Source organism: Coregonus clupeaformis, chromosome 6 (genome assembly GCF_020615455.1).
Source record: "Coregonus clupeaformis isolate EN_2021a chromosome 6, ASM2061545v1, whole genome shotgun sequence".
NCBI lineage: Eukaryota > Metazoa > Chordata > Actinopteri > Salmoniformes > Salmonidae > Coregonus > Coregonus clupeaformis.
Genome location: NC_059197.1, coordinates 52,267,850 through 52,286,961, shown reverse-complemented (window position 1 = coordinate 52,286,961; position 19,112 = coordinate 52,267,850). Strand labels below are relative to the sequence as shown.

The window sequence follows — 19,112 nt, the reverse complement described above, 5'->3', positions numbered from 1 at the left end:
CTATGGTGGTCTGCTTGAAACATGTAGGTATTACAGACTCGGTCAGGGAGAGGTTGAAAATGTCAGTGAAGACACTTGCCAGTTGGTCGGCGCATGCTCTGAGTACACGTCCTGGTAATCCGTCTGGCCCCGCGGCCTTGTGAATGTTGACCTGTTTAAAGGTCTTGCTCACATCGGCTACGGAGAGCGTGATCACACAATCGTCCGGAACAGCTGGTGCTCTCATGCGTGCTTCAGTGTTGCTTGCCTCGAAGCGAGCATAAAAGGCATTTAGCTCGTCTAGTAGGCTCGCGTCACTGATCAGCTCGCGGCTGGGTTTCCCTTTGTTGTCCGTAATAGTTTGCAAACCCTGCCACATCCGACGAGCGTCAGAGCCGGTGTAGTAGGATTCAATCTTAGTCCTGTATTGATGCTTTGCCTGTTTGATGGTTCGTCTGAGGGCATAGCGGGATTTCTTATAAGCGTCAAGATTAGTGTCACGCTCCTTGAAAGTGGCATCTCTAGCCTTTAGCTCAGTGCGGATGTTGCCTGTAATGCATGGCTTCTGGTTGGGATATGTACGTACGGTCACTGTGGGGATGACGTCGTCGATGCACTTATTGATGAAGCCGGTGACTGAGGTGGTATACTCCTCAATGCCATTGGATGAATGCCTGAATATATTCCAGTCTGTGCTAGCAAAATAGTCCTGTAGCGTAGCATCCGCATCATCTGACCACTTCCGTATTGAGCGAGTCACTGGTACTTCCTGCTTTAGTTTTTGCTTGTAAGCAGGAATCAGGAGGATATAATTAAGGTCAGATTTGTCAAATGGAGGCCGAGGGAGAGCTTTGTATGTGTCTCTGTGTGTGGAGTAAAGGTGGTCTAGAGTTTTTTTCCCTCTGGTAGAAATGAGGTAAAACGCATTTAAGTTTGCCTGCATTAAAGTCCCCGGCCACTAGGAGCGCCGCTTCTGGATGAGCACTTTCTTGTTTGGTTATGGCCTTATACAGCTCATTGAGTGCGGTATTAGTGCCAGCATCGGTTTGTGGTGGTAAATAGACGGCTACGAAAAATATAGATGAAAACTCTCTTGGTGGTCTACAGTTTATCATGAGGTACTCTACCTCAGGCGAGCAATACCTCGAGACTTCCTTAATAGTAGACATGACGCTAAGATACTCATTAAAATTCCTGTCTTTACGATCGCTGGCACAAGAACAAGGCGAATATTACTTGTGAACAAACAAGTACCCTACTATGGCCTCTATGAGTTCTAAAGTATGCCCTGTGGGTTTTAGAATGCCCCGATATCTACCATGATGGATGGGGTTACTTAGAATCAATTTAATTTGATTTAAAATGTTCTGCACTTCGTGTAAAACTGGAAGCTACGGATGTTCTAATTGCCTAAGGTTGCCTATTGATACCTCTCTAATGTGTCTTTGTCCATGCAAGTTATCCATTGCTCCACTAGATGTCATTATTTTATATGAAATGAACATATCTACTGGACTATTGGTTAAATACAACCCAACACAATTATGTTCTATTTGGTTCTCACCACACATATATTTTTTAACGACTGAGGTATGAAGTGACAGACCGTAGGCCTACCTATATGCTTGTTTTGGAACACTGACTGAATTTTAGACTGGAACTAGTCTGAATAGTTAGAAAGGAAAAGGGCCCGTGCTGTGCTGTCTGCAACCATCACGGCAATTACTGGAAGAGGACCTTCCAAAATGTGTCAATGACCACTAGGCCTATACACAATACAGTTCTGCTATATAAATAAAACGTTTCAATGGTCTAAGAAGCAATGAACATCATACAATTTGAGTTATTCTCAATTATAGAAATTAAATAGGCCTATATTCTACAAATGTCCAATATCGTTAGTTCGATTGATTAATAACTGCTCATCGAAAAACATAATCCAAACACAGGTGCTCGAGAGAATTGGGCTACACAACATGCCGCGGATGAATATGATTGTCCAAATGAATATATTATTAATAAATTAGCATAAGATTAAATACCTATGGTATACATTAGGGTAATTACCTTGTTATGGCAGATTTCGTTTCTTGGCTCCAATATTCCAAATATGCATTAATGATCATATTTGTTATAATTTATGTAATTCATTTAGTTAATCGTTAAATTGGGCTACACGCGTTTCAGTGCCTGCACTTCGAGGTAATAAGAAGGGCTGGAATTCGGGTGGTAAGGACGTTGGTTGTTTACTGTTGAGGATAAATAAATTGCATACACTTCAGCTCACAAAATGACTCCAGTTTTTTCATTTATCTAAATGTAATGTTATTATTATGCAATTATTTCTTATTTTTAAGGCATATCTACAGATAATATATCCTACACATACAAACTAGTCTACTATGTTTTAAATAAAACATTATAATTAAAACATGTCTATTTTAATTGGCTAAGACACTAACATCTTATGGGGAGTTTGGATGCAGGTTAAACCCCTAATATTAAACAATGGTGAAACTTTACCCAACTTTTCTCTACACCTAGAGCCTTAGTTGGTTTGGCTAGCCCGGCCCATCTGGTACAGCAAATGGTAATACTCACCAGAGAGCTAGAGAGGAGTGAGAGAAGAGAGACAGAGGGGGAGAGAGAGAATGAGGGGGACCAGATTGAAAACATATCAGCCTGGCGTCTCAATACCACATTTCTAACGAAGAATGAACCACCCTCAAACCTTTTAGACCTCTTTAGGCTACAAAGTTCGATATCCTGCAATGTTTTCTTAGTAAGGGAGGATCGATTTCAAAAACTTGTTTCGTTTATTCTCCGTGATGGATTGTAAAAGTTGAGTCGACGCACATAAACTCTACGGTGAACTTTATGAGAAGTTGTGAAGAATAATTTAGTTAGTCTTGATCGTGTTTAAGCTACTAGACTAGACTTTATGGATTTCATTCTTGCATTGGAAGGAGTTTGTTACTTCTTGCTTTTTGACCGAGAAAGTTTGACCTAACGGTAATCTTCGATCGCGTTGCTGAAACTTGTACAGAACTATTGGACAAACAGAACGGAGGGGACACCGGGTCATACTCAGACCATACCGACCACAGGCATCACCACTGAGGTAGGTGGACTGGACATGCATGTGATGATGAACTCTGGAAATCATCTTTCTTATTAATTATTAGAAGATTTTTCTTATTACTAATATGTTACCAAATAATTAGAAACATTCGTTTTAGAGCAAATTTGAAATTGTTACTTTGAGTTGCCTAAAAAGGTATTTAAACGGAACCTATTAAAATAGCGTTTTCTTTGGAATATTGACCATACAGAATAAATAAAAACAATGCAAATTGTGAACATGAGCCATATAGATGAGACAAAACTACACATTCTGATTACTTGAAACACTTTATTATCTCCACTATCAACCTAACTCACTTGACATTGGAATGTAACAAATTCTGCCCTGCAACTTGATCTATTCGTCAGGAGATGCGCTCAAAATTCTGCATGAGACATCATAGGCCTATTGTTGCTTAGATAGAATCCTTAGTTGCTGCATCCATTTTTGGATAAAGCTTATAAATGCCTCATGAGTTTAGTTCAACTGTCGTACCCCATCAGAACCCCAAATATAAGCTTGTTTTACTCCAATGTTTGTAAACAATGTGAACAAACGCGGTATAGCCTCAAAACATAGTTAAAACTATAATTTTTATATCATGGAAGGTCTGTCCTTGCATCCATAACTATGTATATGAATTTGAGAATGATTACATTTCTCCAGGCCCATCCCTCAGCGTTTTACCAAAACAGAGGCTGGATGATCGCTTTATTATTGTTTCAATTAAGGATTCTAGCTTTAACTTGAGCTTTCATGAGTTTAGGCTACTTGAATGAAAGATACCCTTCCTAAATCCCCTGAATCTGAAAGGTATCCAACTAGTAGAAAGTTAGTGTGTTTGCTACTGAGAGTCATTAGTGGTCACGCTCAATGCAGAACATTTACATTGCTGTGCATTTCAATGGAACCAATTAATATTCATTGTTAATGTTTCCCTGTTGTGTTATTAATGTGTTAATCAATTACAATCAGAACATGAAACAACATTTGGATATGCATTTGCTAATAGTCTTATATTTATTTGAGAGAAAATAAGCTAGTGGTGGTTGTTAATAGAGATACGCATTATAATCAAATGGACAAAGATGTGTACAAATATGAGTAATATTAAAAAAGGTTCTAAATATGTCCTCTAATATGTAACCACTCTCATCCCGGCTGTTTTCAAACAGAGTGGGTTCTGGCCTGGGATGTGTGTTTGTATGTGAATGGTTGGTTTAGTTCATTTGCATTAGAAAAAAAGTTTTAGTGCATTTGCTATTGTGCAGAATGAAGAGTTCCAGCAGTCAGGCAGCAAAGAGTTGAAAAGATTTAAAGAAATGATGGGCCTTTCACATTATTCAAAGGGGACTGAGGCTTGGGGCTGCGGTCATCAACCTACCCCCACTTTCATCTCAGCCTCTCAAATGGCATCCTATCCAGCCCAGGTCAAAAGCAGTGCACTATATAGGGAATATGGTGCCATTCGGGACACAGACTCTCACCAAGCAGAGCCATTCTGCAGCCGTTTTCACACCGTTGTCCCACTCCACGAATGCCTTTATTGATTTTGCTAGCTTTTCTCTTCTCCAGAGAACTGTGGAAAACACAGACAAAAAAAGAGCGACTTCCTGGTTTTTTAAGTGTTTGAAAAAGTGGAATAGAAGTGGAGTCTGGTATTCAGGAGAGAGAGAGGAGCAGGGGAGAAGTCTGAATAAAAAGTGAGTAAAACTCTCCACTGAGAGGATTGAAAAGTATCTTATCCCCATAAACAAGAACACAGCACCAATTAAGCTATCTGGCCTAGGAAGTCATTCAGGTAGGTGAAAGGAAATGCCACTGGCTAAACACTAGAAATAACAGGTTGGATAAGGCTTACACCGTAGGCATTACCATGTAGTGAAATAAAGCTTTCTATTGGATGATATCTTATTCTTATTTCTGCCTGTTTGAAAATATTACAAATTGCTATGAGATACCTATATATAGTTATCTTTAATTTTATTAGAATTGTAAATGTTATCTGATGTCCAACTGTTTAGAAGTGGGCATTTACAATTAATCTACACTCAATCACATCACATGACCACCCCCTTCCCTCTCTCAAATCAAATCACATTTTATTTGTCACATGCTCGTAAACAACAGGTGTAGACTAACAGTGAAATGCTTACTTAACCTCCCCCTCCCCTCTCTGTCTCTGTCTCTGTCTCTGTCTCTGTCTCTGTCTCTGTCTCTGTCTCTGTCTCTGTCTCTGTCTCTGTCTCTGTCTCTGTCTCTGTCTCTGTCTCTGTCTCTGTCTCTGTCTCTGTCTCTGTCTCTGTCTCTGTCTCTGTCTCTGTCTCTGTCTCTGTCTCTCTTCCCTCTCTTCTTTTCCTTTTTTTTTCTCTCTCTCTCTCTCTCTCTCTCTCTCTCTCTCTCTCTCGCTCTCAGAGTTTCCCTTCTTCCCACGCAGTAATTGCTGCCATACCCTCCAGAGAACTAATATTTTGGTTTGTTCAGAGAGGCCCCTGACCACAGCAGTGTGTGTGTGTGTGTGTGTGTGTGTGTGTGTGTGCGCGTGCTATGGCTCTATCGACAAAGGCAGCATTAACTGTCTCTGTCCTAAGGGGACAACACTAGAACCACAAAAAAACAGCGGCTCACCTCACATTTTCTTATGACACAGTCCTTATGGATTACATCATGTGAAGTGAGTCGATTTTGTCAGGCTGTGTAAACTCTGTTCTCCTCTGATTCAGAGGAAAAACTCTGACTGTAAAGTTTGAAACTGTCAGTGTTAATACCATGCATTTTCACCTTCATGTAAACTGTATTATACAGTTATCCAGCTTGGCTGTTTCTACAGCTTTGGCTCAGACAAAGGCATGAACATTGTTGTACTATTCCTCTCAACACCACATCACATATGGCTCAGGTCAAACCAATTGCTATCTTTGGAGGGAATTTGAATATTAATCAAACTTTGTTTAATTCCATTGTTTAACTTAGCATCTATCAACTATTTATTCACTCATTACACTGTCTTGTCTAATATAAGTTTTGTTTAATGTGCAAAAATTTTAACAAAAAAGAGGCCAATATCCCAGCTGGCGCATAACGTTCTGAGAACAATATGTTTCTTAGCGCTTGGTGAGAGTGTGGTTGTCCTATGGTTATTTTGCATACAACCTTCCCACAATGTTCTGGGAATGATGCAGTGTACCCAGCTAGCGCATAACATTCATGTTTCTTAGGTGTGAATTTCAATACTTAAGCATAACTTTTCTTACACGTTTCCTCATGGTTCTATTTAAAGTAAAGTTCTCAAATTGTTCCGAGAACGTTAAGAAACAGCGTTCTTCTGTGGCAATTTTAGCACTTCAGCATAAAGTTTTCTATAGGTTTCGTCGTGGTTCTATTTAAAGACATGGTCTCAGAACATTTAGAAAAATGTCCATAAAAATCACAAGAACACATTAGTAACATTCAAAGAACGTTCTAAGAATGCTATTTAAAAACATACACATTCCGTTCTCAGCATCAACAAATCTCTCTCTATCCTCTATCTTGTTAACTGTGTTCAGGAGTGTTGGCCACACCCACTAATTGGCCACACTTGATCTTAATAAGTGTTTGTTTAATTTGAAATGAGGACTGTTTAAATAGAGAAAAATGACCAGCTCTGTATGAGTAAATAAAACAAACATGGCATGCTAGCTCCATCCTGGTGGCACAGTGGACTAATTCCATGGATAGAGAACAGAAGATTATAGGTTTGAATCTCCCTGAAACCATGCCACAATAAAAATAAATGTGTTTGCATGATTAATGCCTAAGCAAATGAATTTCTGTCTGTGCTTGGAGTTTAAAACTGTTAACTCAAACTAAGCTAGCAGTATTTTTAAGTCTTATTGAAACATGTTCTCAGAAAGTTAAATAATTATCTTCAAATAACCTATAATTTTCGTTCTCAGAACATGAATAAAACCTCCCAGGAAAACTTTCAGGGAACCACAGTAAAACGTTCTCAGAACCTCCCTGCAACCTAAAAATTAACTTTCCCAGAACAGGCAAAATGTTCACTTCCGTTCTCAGAACGTTTAGAAAACGTTCACTTTTACCGGTCAGGTAAATCAATGGGAAACCAAAAATGTACGTTCCCACAACTTCCAAGGAACCAAATGTGCTAGCTGGGATGTATCTTGCATTATAAGACCATCTTAGAAATATATTAAAATTGCAGCTTTTAAGAGTCTCAGCTCAGCCACTGTGTTTGATGATATCTACAGGTCATATTTATTTAATTTCTTTAGCTCAAACAAACAGTGAGGTGTGTTTTCTCTCTCAGCACTCTACAGGAGCAGGCTCAGACATCAACAACACAGAGCTCAACTCCAGAATCAGTTTGGTCTCACAGCTAGACTTCCTCTATTATCTTCTTTGTCACTCTCTCTCTCTCTCTCTCTCTCTCTCTCTCTTCTTTTTTTTTCTTTCTCTCTCTCTCCTACGTACCTTTGTTTTTGCATAATCTAGATTCTAGATGACAGTAAACATTTTATAGCATATTTGCACTGCTGAGGTAGATATTGGTCGACTAATTGGTATTAATCAATCCCAACCAGCTGTGCCCCTCATAATAAGATACTGTATCATAAGCAGAAAAATCTATTTTAACGCAAATGCAAATATACATGATGAAAACAGAGCTCCGTTTCATGCAATGGCATCACAGATAACTCACACACATACCAAGACATTACACACATACCAAGAGACATCACACATACACATACACATACACACACACACACACACACACACCAAGAGACATGAGAAATCAAAGTTCCGGACCAGAGGGCCACAGGGGACATGGGCCTCTCTCCTCCTCTGGTCCTCGTCCTCAGTACTGTATTTAATGTAGTGTGACTCATAGTTCCTATGGCTCTGCTTTGATTCACCAGTTAATTAATTCCTGAAGGGACGCTATAACCCTGATGATCTCTTCTGACTCCTTTTGACAGCAACAGGGAGTGTGTGTTTTGTGTGTGTGTGTGTGTGTGTGTGTGTGTGTGTGTGTGTGTGTGTGTGTGATATCAGTAATAGAAATGTCCTCGTGAAAAGAAGTGAACACAATCAACAACACCACCCATTTCAAATGCATCCTAAAACCAGTGACTGGTGCCAGGGACTCAGTGGACTTTGAATGGTGTCAGAGGGTAGGGGATAGTTTTGATTTTGCATTGAGAAAAGCCTTCATGATTTGGCCATGGCAAGGGAAGAAACTCGAGATGTGATAACTTATTTGTCAGCGCTGAATAGCTTCAAAGCAGCAACCCAAATCCTGCCTGTAGGGGTTCTGTATTAGATCCATGCGACAAGTGATGAAATTGGAAAAGAGCTGAAACGCAGCCAAGCCACAGACTCCTTACTGACAGACTAGAAAGCCCAGAACGGGGCTTGTCTTACATGTGGTATTCACCCAGCCCATGTGTTATCCCTTTGCAATCAATCCCCCTTGCCTTCTTCTCCCCACAAGGCAGCACTCTCAGCTCCCAGCTCCTACAATCAGGCGCAGGGTTAGGACCTGGTTGGGCCCCTCCGCAGGCCCTCCGAGGCCTCGCTCCACCCTGTAGAAGGCAAGGTCTGCATCCTAAATGGCGCCCTATTTAGTAAACTACTTTTGACCAGGGCCCATAGGGCTCTGGTCAAAAGTAGTGCACTATATAGGGAGTAGGGTCTCACTTGGGACGCAGCCAAAGACTGTCAGAGGCAGTAGCAGTCTTCATCCTGTGGGCCCTCATGCCTTCACACTGAGCACCAGAGCCTCGCTGGGGTCACTGGGCCTTTCCACTGTGTCAGTAGCCATTAGTACTGCATGGCTTTTACGTGAGCTGTGTGTGTTTCTCTCTGTTATGCCGCTGTTTGGCAGCTGTGGCTGGTGGACTGGAGAGTGGTTACAGCCATGGCTTAAGGGTGTTTGAAGAGATCCCTCTGGCTGTGGTATTTCCCTGTCATGGCTACAGCTTCCTCTGAGCAGGAGCTTACTGGTTGGTTAAGAGGTTAATGTTGTGCTAAATGGAGAGATCAGGGTGTTGCTGATCAGGGTGACGTTTTGGTGATGAACTGTTACTCACCCGTTTAGAGGCTCAGCTGCCAACAGCAGAGATAACAGAAGGAGTTAAAACTGTGGCTGTAAAACATGAGATGTGTAACATAGTTTAACACACCATTTGGCATCTGGATGAAAAGGCATAGTGGTGATACCAAGCGGTTAATCAATGCCCACATGCCACTTCACTGTTGCTCAGGGATATGAAGGGCCAGGGCGTAACCCTCGTTGCTCTGGGCAATACACATGGCGGAGCTAGCTCTGGTAGCTACTGTAAACCTGTGTTAAGAGACGAGAGACACCTCCTCTTTGCCTGAAGAGGCCTGTATCTCTAGCAGACGAGAGAGGAGCAGTAATTCTTTGGGCTGAGTCACGGTGACAGGCTAAATCCTCTAGTAGGCGATTTCTCCTCTGAAGTGGAGTTAGAGCTGTAAGCGCAACATCTGGTTGGCATTGCCAGGACCTGAAGAGATCACCCACAGGATATTACACGTACAGGCAGGGGATGGGTTCGTATCCACGGGGCTCCTCTCTTCTCCTCCTCTCCTCTCTGCTCCTCTCTGCTTCGTCTATCCACAACCAGCCAACCAACCAATCTCCTCTGATCCTATAGAGGGAGAGAGGAGCATCACTGCCCCTCAGGCATGATGACTGTGACTTTGATGATTCTTAACTGAATCATGCTTCGTTTCTCTATTGTTTCACTTCACCAATTGAAGTGAAATAATAACGATATGGATCGTGTGATAGTGAATAGCGGGATTCAGTGTGGATTCCCAGGCTAGCTCCCATTTTCTCTTGTGCAGTAGCGGTGAGTGGGTAAAATCACTGGAGAAGCTAAGTCAGAAACAAATGTCATATTACAACCTATGTGTTGTGATAATTGTGTTGTTTGCTCTATAACCTGTTAGTTCACATGCCTTGCCACCGTGATATATAGACCTAAGGCCAAGACAATAAGAAGACACAGTGGCAGAATAAATTCAACCACACTTTTGTTTCATCACAAAACCAGATTGAAGTCCACAAAGCATATTGCATGTAACAAACAGTTACATGACCTACAGCATGGTCAAGCAAGTTAATGTTTCCGACATTTTTGGACTCCTAAACAACTAAACAGGAGCTGCCTCCATTATTCCAGCACCATTTCAACTTCAACATTTCAACATCATCTAATCACCTATGCTTAGTCTAATACAGTGACAACTAAAATATACCAAAAATAATTTAGTCCAATCAATGTAAGATAAATATGATGTGGCTACCCATGGTTCTGATTTCTCTGTGTGTGTGTGTGTGTGTGTGTGTGTGTGTGTGCGTGCGTGCGTTCGTTCGTGCAAGTAGAAAAAACATGTTGACTCACCTTGTAGAGAAACGCCAATGCCATCCTCCTTTCTTTCATGTTGACAAAATGGTCTATGACTCTGTTATACAGTACACGCTTATATTTTTTGTCCTAGGCTACCTGGCTAAAATGCTTGCTCCCTAGCCTAACTTCCTTTTTATGGGCAACGTTAGCTAGTTAACATTAGCCTTCTACATCAAGCTACAAATGGAACTTCCATCCTCTCAGGCCAGGGGCACAATGTATGAATTTATGGTTGGATCAGAATTGCCGTTATAATCATTGGCCAGTATGGAGAATTAAGTAAAACCACAAGTCCAAATCCCTATCTCCATCCATGGCTAATTTAGAAAAGGGCCAATTTTAGCTAGCTAGCAAGCCACCGGACAACAACACAACGAGATGCAACAATTCAAGTTGATTCTGTCAATGACGTATTGCTCTCGATGTGATGTGATTGGAGTGAAGCCAAGTCCAAACTGGCTTTTTGGTGCACCAGGACCATTCACAGTTGAGCTCACTCAATTTAGCTCAACGCTGGTTGGCTATCAAGGGAGGCCAAATGCTCGCTGGTTTCCCTTGCATTCAATGCTACGGGCAGCAACAATGTCATACTCTTTTTGACCAGACAGCATCAGATAGATGGCCTACACATACAGAGACAGAGGGGCGCTGTTTCGCTCGCGCGGATGCTTTCTCCGGTGAGATACATTCAGCCTCTTGCAAATTGAAGGAAAATTATGAAACACAGATAGACGAAGGATACATTATTTAATGTTTTTATTTTTTCTTCTTGCAACGCCAGGGTTGTGGGTTCGATTCCCACGGGGGGCCACTATGAAAAAATGTATGCACTCACTAACTGTAAGTCGCTCTGGATAAAAGCGTCTGCTAAATGACTAAAATGTAAATGTAAAATGCATCCATGAATACACGCCACCGCTCGTGTCAATGTTAGCCCTTGTTGTAATAAAAAATGTCTAGGCTAGAGACTCGTCCAGTGACTAATACACTCTTCAGAGTGTATTCTCAGAAGACCCTTGGTGGGCCTTTTGACGGGGAAATGATTCACCTATTCAAATGGTTTGGCAGAACAACCTTGTTTAACTTGACATTTTCTGCATGTAGTCTATGGTACAAACATACTCCAAATAATAAAGATTATTCGTATTCAAACGCCACCACAAGTGATCTCCCACTTGTGCTTATATTCATAAACAGTATGTGGGCTGCTTTTACGAGATTACCATTTTTCAGAAGAGGGTACATCAATTCCAGAAAGTGCCCGACACTTCAGTCCCTTCAGAGAGAGGCTGAGTAGTGGGACTGACTCTACTCTGTGATTTTACTGCACTACTGTGACCTTTCAGAGTTCAGTCACAGTCATTTGTTTGGCTGACAGCTTGCGGTGTAATAACTAAACGTGGTGATGTTTTGTGGGAAGCTGCATGTAATACTCTGTGATGTGCCAAACTGCACTCTGCTCCGGTAAAGCAGGAGACCAGCACCTGGAATGCAGAGACATTAATTTTTCCAGACACCGGGAATACCCTTCTCTCTCACGGCAGGCCATTTTGAATCCTAGGACATCTGGGTTTCTCACAAGAATAATACATGTATGTCAGAGTAACTCAGAACTACAGTTAATACGCCCAGATATTTTTGTTGCTCATCAACTAACCATATGATACAATACTTTTTGTCCAAGACTCTTTTTCATACAACTATGTCTAACGGTCTAACGATCATGGCTAATATTTAGTTAATTTCTGCTCTTGGAATTTTGAGCTTGTTAGTGAAAAAATGATTAGATTAACAAGAGGAAAGTCTCCATTGGTTTAGCTAAGAGTGGTTCAACCTGGCCTCGCATTTTTACATCCAGCTGTGTTTTGTCTACTTGCGTTTGCACACAGGAAGTGGACTGGACATTGGGTTAACTGGATAACTGTACTCAATCACTTCTCAGTCTCTTAGGGATGAGGAACATCTTTCCATTCCTATCTTATTCAGACATTTTCCTGATTATTACACTTCAATGACCTGGAACTACAATGACTCATAAGTACTGATGGCCATGTTAAATATACAATAGTTGAAAAGTAAGAACAGAATACAGCGCATTAAATCTTTACCTTTTTCTGGAGGTCTAGTAGGGTGTGGATTTAGAGACACATGGGATATACCCTGTAAAAAATGGCAATACCTAAGATGAGACAGAAAAAGAAAAAACCCAGGAGGACGCTTGAGCTTCCTGTTCTCTCAGAGCTCCTGAAAGGAAAGGAGAGCTGAACAGTATTGGAGGGAACTTCAGTTAAAGACCGAGGCGCTAAAACAAACAGGCATTGATTTCAACACAAAGATAGAGGCTGAATGGGAAAGTAGTTTGAGGAGTTGTTGTTCTTCTGTCATAAATAACCTTTTTGTTAGGCTTTGCATTGTTCGTTTTCACGGTTAAATGGATCATTGTGTGTTGTCTTTAAAGGCAATGGCGGTTAACAATAGGAGGTAGAAGTTCATTATTCCTCACAGCTGCATATCTAAATCTACTGCTGGGTTTATTATCATGGTAATTAACCATCTCCTAGCTACGAAAATAATACTAGTCTATTCCCTCACATTTATTTAGCTTTTCAACTTTAATAATTGTATGGTACACAATAAATACCCCATTTGCAATTTATTGTTTCTACCATCAATAGATTTAGCCATGACTCTCAGAGATAAGACATTCATATGTTGACACGAAGGCACACACAAAAACACACTCAGGAATGCGAACGCGCACACACACATGCACAAACACACACACACACATTTGACATGAACTGAACTTTTCTGTGCCATTCTTGAGAACCCATTTCGTTTTCACAGACTGAGTCACAAACAGTTAACAGGGTGAAACAGTTAAACAGGCCGGACAGACAGTGAGTTTGTAGGTCTACATTGTTAAAACACAGTTTACTGCCCCTTGAACAAGCTGGAATGGCTGGCAGAAGGTAAAGGCCTGATGGACAGCTTTGTCTACTGTGGTGTCTCTTTGAGACAGCCTAGCAGGTGTGAGGGGCCAGGGGCCCTTTTTCTCCACCGATGCTGCTTTGTGGGGAGGGTGGTAAATGTGGCACATGACAGCAGTAGTGTGGTGTCGTTCATTCATGCCCCAGTCAGCCTGTCCTCTGGTGTATTTTGGTTTTGATTAGTAAACATCAGTCAGGCTAGAGTTTTTAGCTGCTCAGTCCCCCTTCTGATCATGAATTACGCCATAGTAATGATGATGTGCCATTCACACGTTTAGATGAGGTTGGAATTAGTGTCACTTTTAACTATCAGTGGATCTTACTGACCTCCTCATCAGTGTCATGGAACAAGGGAGTAGAGTGGAGAGGAGAGGAGAGGAGAGGAGAGGAGAGGAGAGGAGAGGAGAGGAGAGGAGAGGAGAGAGCCCTGGTGACCAACAGGAGAGTGTGGTGTCTGACACCTGTAGTGTCCCATAGCCCTGTCTCCTCTGTCTCCTGTCCGTCCGGCCAGTCTCCCCTGGGGGATGATACACCATGTGTCGCAGCTCTTCAGAGGGGGAGGGACAGTTTACCGCTCCTCCTCCCCCATCTCCACATACCCCCGCACATACCCCACTTACACGTAGTCTAGGCTGGAGGCTGGTCTTATTAATAGGACACCGATGATGATCTTGCACAAGATGTCCCAATCCAAAGGTATTTTTCCTTGAACGTGTTGTAAGGTCTGGGCTTAGTGTATCTATCTATCTCCCCTATATTGTGTAAAGCAGGGCGAGCAAACTATAATATAAACTCAACTGAGCCCAGCCTGCAGTGTGTGAATCTGACTGTCTCTCAAACAGCCATCAACGTGCTCAAACAGCCATCTAAACGAAGGAGGACTTGGCAGGCAGCGCGTCGCTTGTTTATCTTTGTTGAACCTAGTCGCTTATCTTTGGTTGCAGTGCAAACATGTAGTGGTTTTGTCCTGAAAGAAAATCTAATTTGAGTTGCTGCTTTCATCCAGGACCCCAGTGATTCATGCTCAGGTTTGCTCTCTCTGAATGGGGCTTAGTTTAACCTAGCCTGGCTGGCATCAAAGTTTATTTAACTGTTAATCTTTTTATCAGCACTATTTGAATTGATTGCTAAGCTTGGCTTGCTAAGAATAATACACCCTTATCTTCAAAGGTGTTGCGAAAACACAGTGGATCTCTTCAGAGGATGCGGCCTACTGTATAATGTGGCCTACTGTATACATGTCATTAGCCAACTGTATACATATCATTGGCCTACTGTATACATATCATATAATGATATGATAAAGACGATGCCATCTCATGTCGTTTCCTTCAGAGCTTCTGATGTCCAGAATGGAGACCTCTGCCCCGACGACCACAGAGAAGAAAGGCTCTGGTCTGGATGGAAATGGCTACACTGACCTCCCGAAGAAACCCTCACCTTCAGCTGTCACCAGAGGTACTGTACACTTTTCTTCCAAATAAACTGGTGTAGTTTTACTGTAAGGATAATGGTCCGGCTCTATTCTCTTCTGTACCTCGACTCCAGGTTGGTTTGAGCACTTCTCCTGCTGACACAGGTTTTACTGTAAGGAAAAGGGTCCCTGCATCCAAGGTCTTACAGAGACTGATAGGGCCGGGGGCAAGGAGGAGGTTTGAGGGAGAACATGCACATGAAATATACATATCAAAGATAAAATGCTTTCTTGGGAGAAGTTGCTCTGGGCTCTAATCATCCCTGATAAGGCTCTCCTTGTAGCACCTGGAGCAGTCAGAGGTGACTTACAGTAGAGCTGATAGGAATCAGTAATGTAACGATGGGGCCTTTTAAAGAGCATTATTAATACTGAACAAGTACTGTAGCATAGCACTGTGTGTATGTTTTTTGGTGTGTGTGTGTGGTGTGGGTGGTTGTGTGTGTGTGTGTGTGTGTGCGGTTGTGAGTATGTGCATGTGTGTCTGTCACAGGGAGAAGTTCATAAAGACTAAAGACAGTGACGTGAGTTGTGGGTCGATTTTGGGGCATCATCTCTGATTAATGGTTCATATAACTACATGGGGCTGGCCTGGGAAAGGTAAAATGGCTGTGTTTGTTGAAATTAATGAAAAGTAGCAGTGCACTTCTTTCATAGGGGGGTCGGGAGAGACAGAGAGAGAATGCATGTTTTAAAGATGTCAGTGAATGTGTGATGAAAGGCCAGTATAATGAGGTTGAAAGACCTTGTTCTTACCTCTAGAGTATCACACTGATAAATTACTAAAAATGGCTGGTAGAACAGAGCTGCAGTGGACGACATGGCCCTTCCTTCAAAGATTGACAGAGATGCAGATTGACGGCTACCTTTGAAATGGTAATACAACTTCTTGTGATTTACTGACATTTTTACTTTTTAATGAAGGGCTTGGTGGCCTGCCATAATAAAGAAATATCCATTAATTGTTTAAGGAAGAACAAAGATGAAAATAGGGCATTCATTTTTTGTCCCTAACGATTGACATCAGGACCAATTATTTTTAAACCTTCTATAGACCTCAAGTTTGTTTTCATAGCCTTGTGGAGTTTGCAGAGCACGGCCCGTTGGTCCAACAATAAATTCATGATTTTGTGTAAGAATAAGGAAAGACAATTTGAGTTGACAAAGAGTAAAATAGTAGGCGTCTATAGGGGCGATTCTGTGATGTCTTAAATGTCTACTAGGAATTCTTGGTACAGAATCCAGTAGTTTTTCTCCTAATTTACTTCAGAGTGAATCCTAATTCTTTAACCTATCAGAAGGGCCAAAGCTAATTAGTTAATTAGACCAATTTCAAGATGTCACTGATAACTTAAATTAATACAGGTATGATGACACTAATAACGAGGATAGTTTGTCTTTGAAATGACATTCAAGACTAGTGTCCACCGAAATGAGGAGAGACAGACAGAGAGAGAATGCATGTTTTAAAGATGTCAGTGAATGTGTAATGAAAGGCCAGTATTATGAGGTTGAAAGACCTTGTTCTTACCTCTAGAGTATCACACTGATTAATTACTAAAAATGGCTAGTAGAGCAGAGCTCAGTGGACGACATGGCCCTTCCTTCAGAGATTGACAGAGATGCAGATTGAAGGCTACCTTTGAAATGGTAATATTACTTGTGATTTAGTGACATTTCTACTCTTGAATGAAGGACTTGGTGGCCTGCCATTATAAAGAAAGAAAGATTAATTGTTTATTAGACAAAATCAATCTAGGACATATTTTACATACCCTATAAATGGGACATGAATCAAGTGGGATTTGTTTTCAACAACTTGTTTCATGTCGACATCAATATCGTTAATTCAATTATATTGACCATTTTATTTCCAGCTAACTCATTAATTTTTTATTGCTCTACGATTACTTAAATCATATTACTGGCAATGAATAAGCATTTCTAATATGGAGCTTAGAATGTCTGAACAATGGTTATTTTGTCGTGAAGGAATATGTTTCCAGACCTGAGCCTTCTGGCAATTAAGAAAACATTTGATCGCCTACGAACCTAAAATCCTAATCTGTTAATGTGATCACCCTCTCTAATTTAATCTCAGTATGCCTTCCTCAATGGAGCCAATTCACACACGCTGAGGTCATATGTTTAAATACTCTCGGCCGCAGCGAGCGATAGAGAGGGCCTTTCTGTTGGGCCAATCGTCTTCTGTAGATAAGCCCCCTCATCCCCGTAGAGAGGGCCTTTAAAGTAGGTTGATTTAACTTTCAAAGGGGCCCAGAGAGAGACTCTTGATTACCAGGCGCAGGGTAACAAGGCAGGCCCCCTGTGCCACCCCACCCTCTCTCTCCTCCCTGCCCTGCTATAACTGTGCTTTCCCCTTGTCTGCAATGGCTCTGGTTCTGCTGGGTCTCTGCCTGGTCCGGTTTGGCCCAGAACAAGTGCTGTATCCAGGCATGGGTTGCTCTGTTTCCCCCCTGGCTGCGGATCTAAAGTGGGGCTGAGGTTTTAAACCTGCATCCTCTCTTCCCATAACTCCTTTACCCTATCACTTTTAGAATAGTGTCACCGTCCGTATTTTAATCTTTATAACAGCACACACTCACACCCTCAGTCCAATAGAATATGTTCTGGGTAGAGCCAGCTTATAGAGTTACAGCTTTATAGGTCTAAAATCTCAGCTGTCTGTCAGCACGCCAAGACAGGGCAATTACTTATCTCAGTAATATGCATTATTATTCCTGTTTGCCCAGACACAGATAAGTGAATATGCAGTATGAGCGCAGCCAAAAGAGAAGGTCCTTGAACTTAAAAGCGCATTCCCAAGCAGAGCCGCCTGGGCCACGGCTGGAAGGAAAAGTAGACAATTCTAATATACTGCCCCTGTTCCGGCGCTGTAGCTTTATTGTCAGTGTGTAGTTTACTATGGGCTGGTGGATTCTTGTCAGCTAAGTCGTGCCCACCTCAGAGAACCAGACATGGCCGACCAGCTCCATTATAGAACCCCCCCTGTTTTATACTCCTGTCCGCGTTATTTATTCACAACAATTTCCTCTCTATCAGAGGACAGGGCTAATGCAGAGTTTTAATATATTATTTACACATAAAAACACAAGCTCTCTATGTGTGTAGACCAGAGGGGTGGGGGTGAAATGAATGGGCCGCTCTGCGCTCCCATCTTTTATATCAGAGTTTAACAATCTGGATTGCTAATAGAACCATTTATCATGGAGTGGTCATTTATTTGATGTGAACATGCAGCCCAGGTCTGGTCTCCTATCCCAGAGGTCTATGGAAATGGGGTATGGCGTCGACGCATGCATACATTGAACTCAAGTAGGAGTCACTTTGTTTAAAAGTGAAAACACTACTCCAGTCTATTAAAATGGGGGCCCAGGTGCAGCCTGGTCTGTGTCTGGTCCTGTTGATGATATTCCTGTGTGTGTGTGTGTGTGTGTGTGTGTGTGTGTGTGTGTGTGTGTGTGTGTATGGAACTCTAGTTTCTACTCCTCTCCTCAGTCTGTATTTTATATTGCTGGAAGGACCAGGAAGGTGATGTTAACTGGACCTATAAGAAGTCTGGCCCGTGACTTCTGGACTGCAGCCCACGTTGTTTATTGAAGCATGGCCTCACTTTCTGTGTGTGTGCGTCTGCGTGTTCATTGGGAACTGCTGGGCCTGGACACAGCACAGCTAACCCTCACCACTGGGCCATGCACAGGGTTTTGGCTCCCTTTAATGAATTTAAATGAGCTCCTGTATTTCCTGTGACAGCCCGCATCTGTCTGGTTAGCGGTTAGAAAGGCTGTCGGCCCGGGTATATAGGTTTATGGGGTTTCATGCATGACTTTTATGATTTCAAATCCGTTTCGTAATTTGGAAGGCATTTACAGACATCATATATTGTCGAAATTGTACTCAGATTTTCGGAAGAGGTGAATATTTACCTTATAATGCTATTCAACCCTTATTGATATGTGCTGATAAATATAATTCTGTTCTTTGAATCACATTTTTTTTGTATGCTGGTGAAATATAGGAAGGTCTGTAACAGGGGTTGAGAAACCGGAAAAGGGCAACCTTTGTTTTCAAAGGATCAA

The 19,112-nt window shown here is 41.8% G+C and overlaps 1 pseudogene; it reads left to right on the top strand.

The window, feature by feature from the left end:
* The first annotated feature begins 2,608 nt into the window (after positions 1-2,608).
* Positions 2,609-19,112, top strand: part of LOC121586960 — a 71,165-nt pseudogene continuing 54,661 nt past the window's right edge.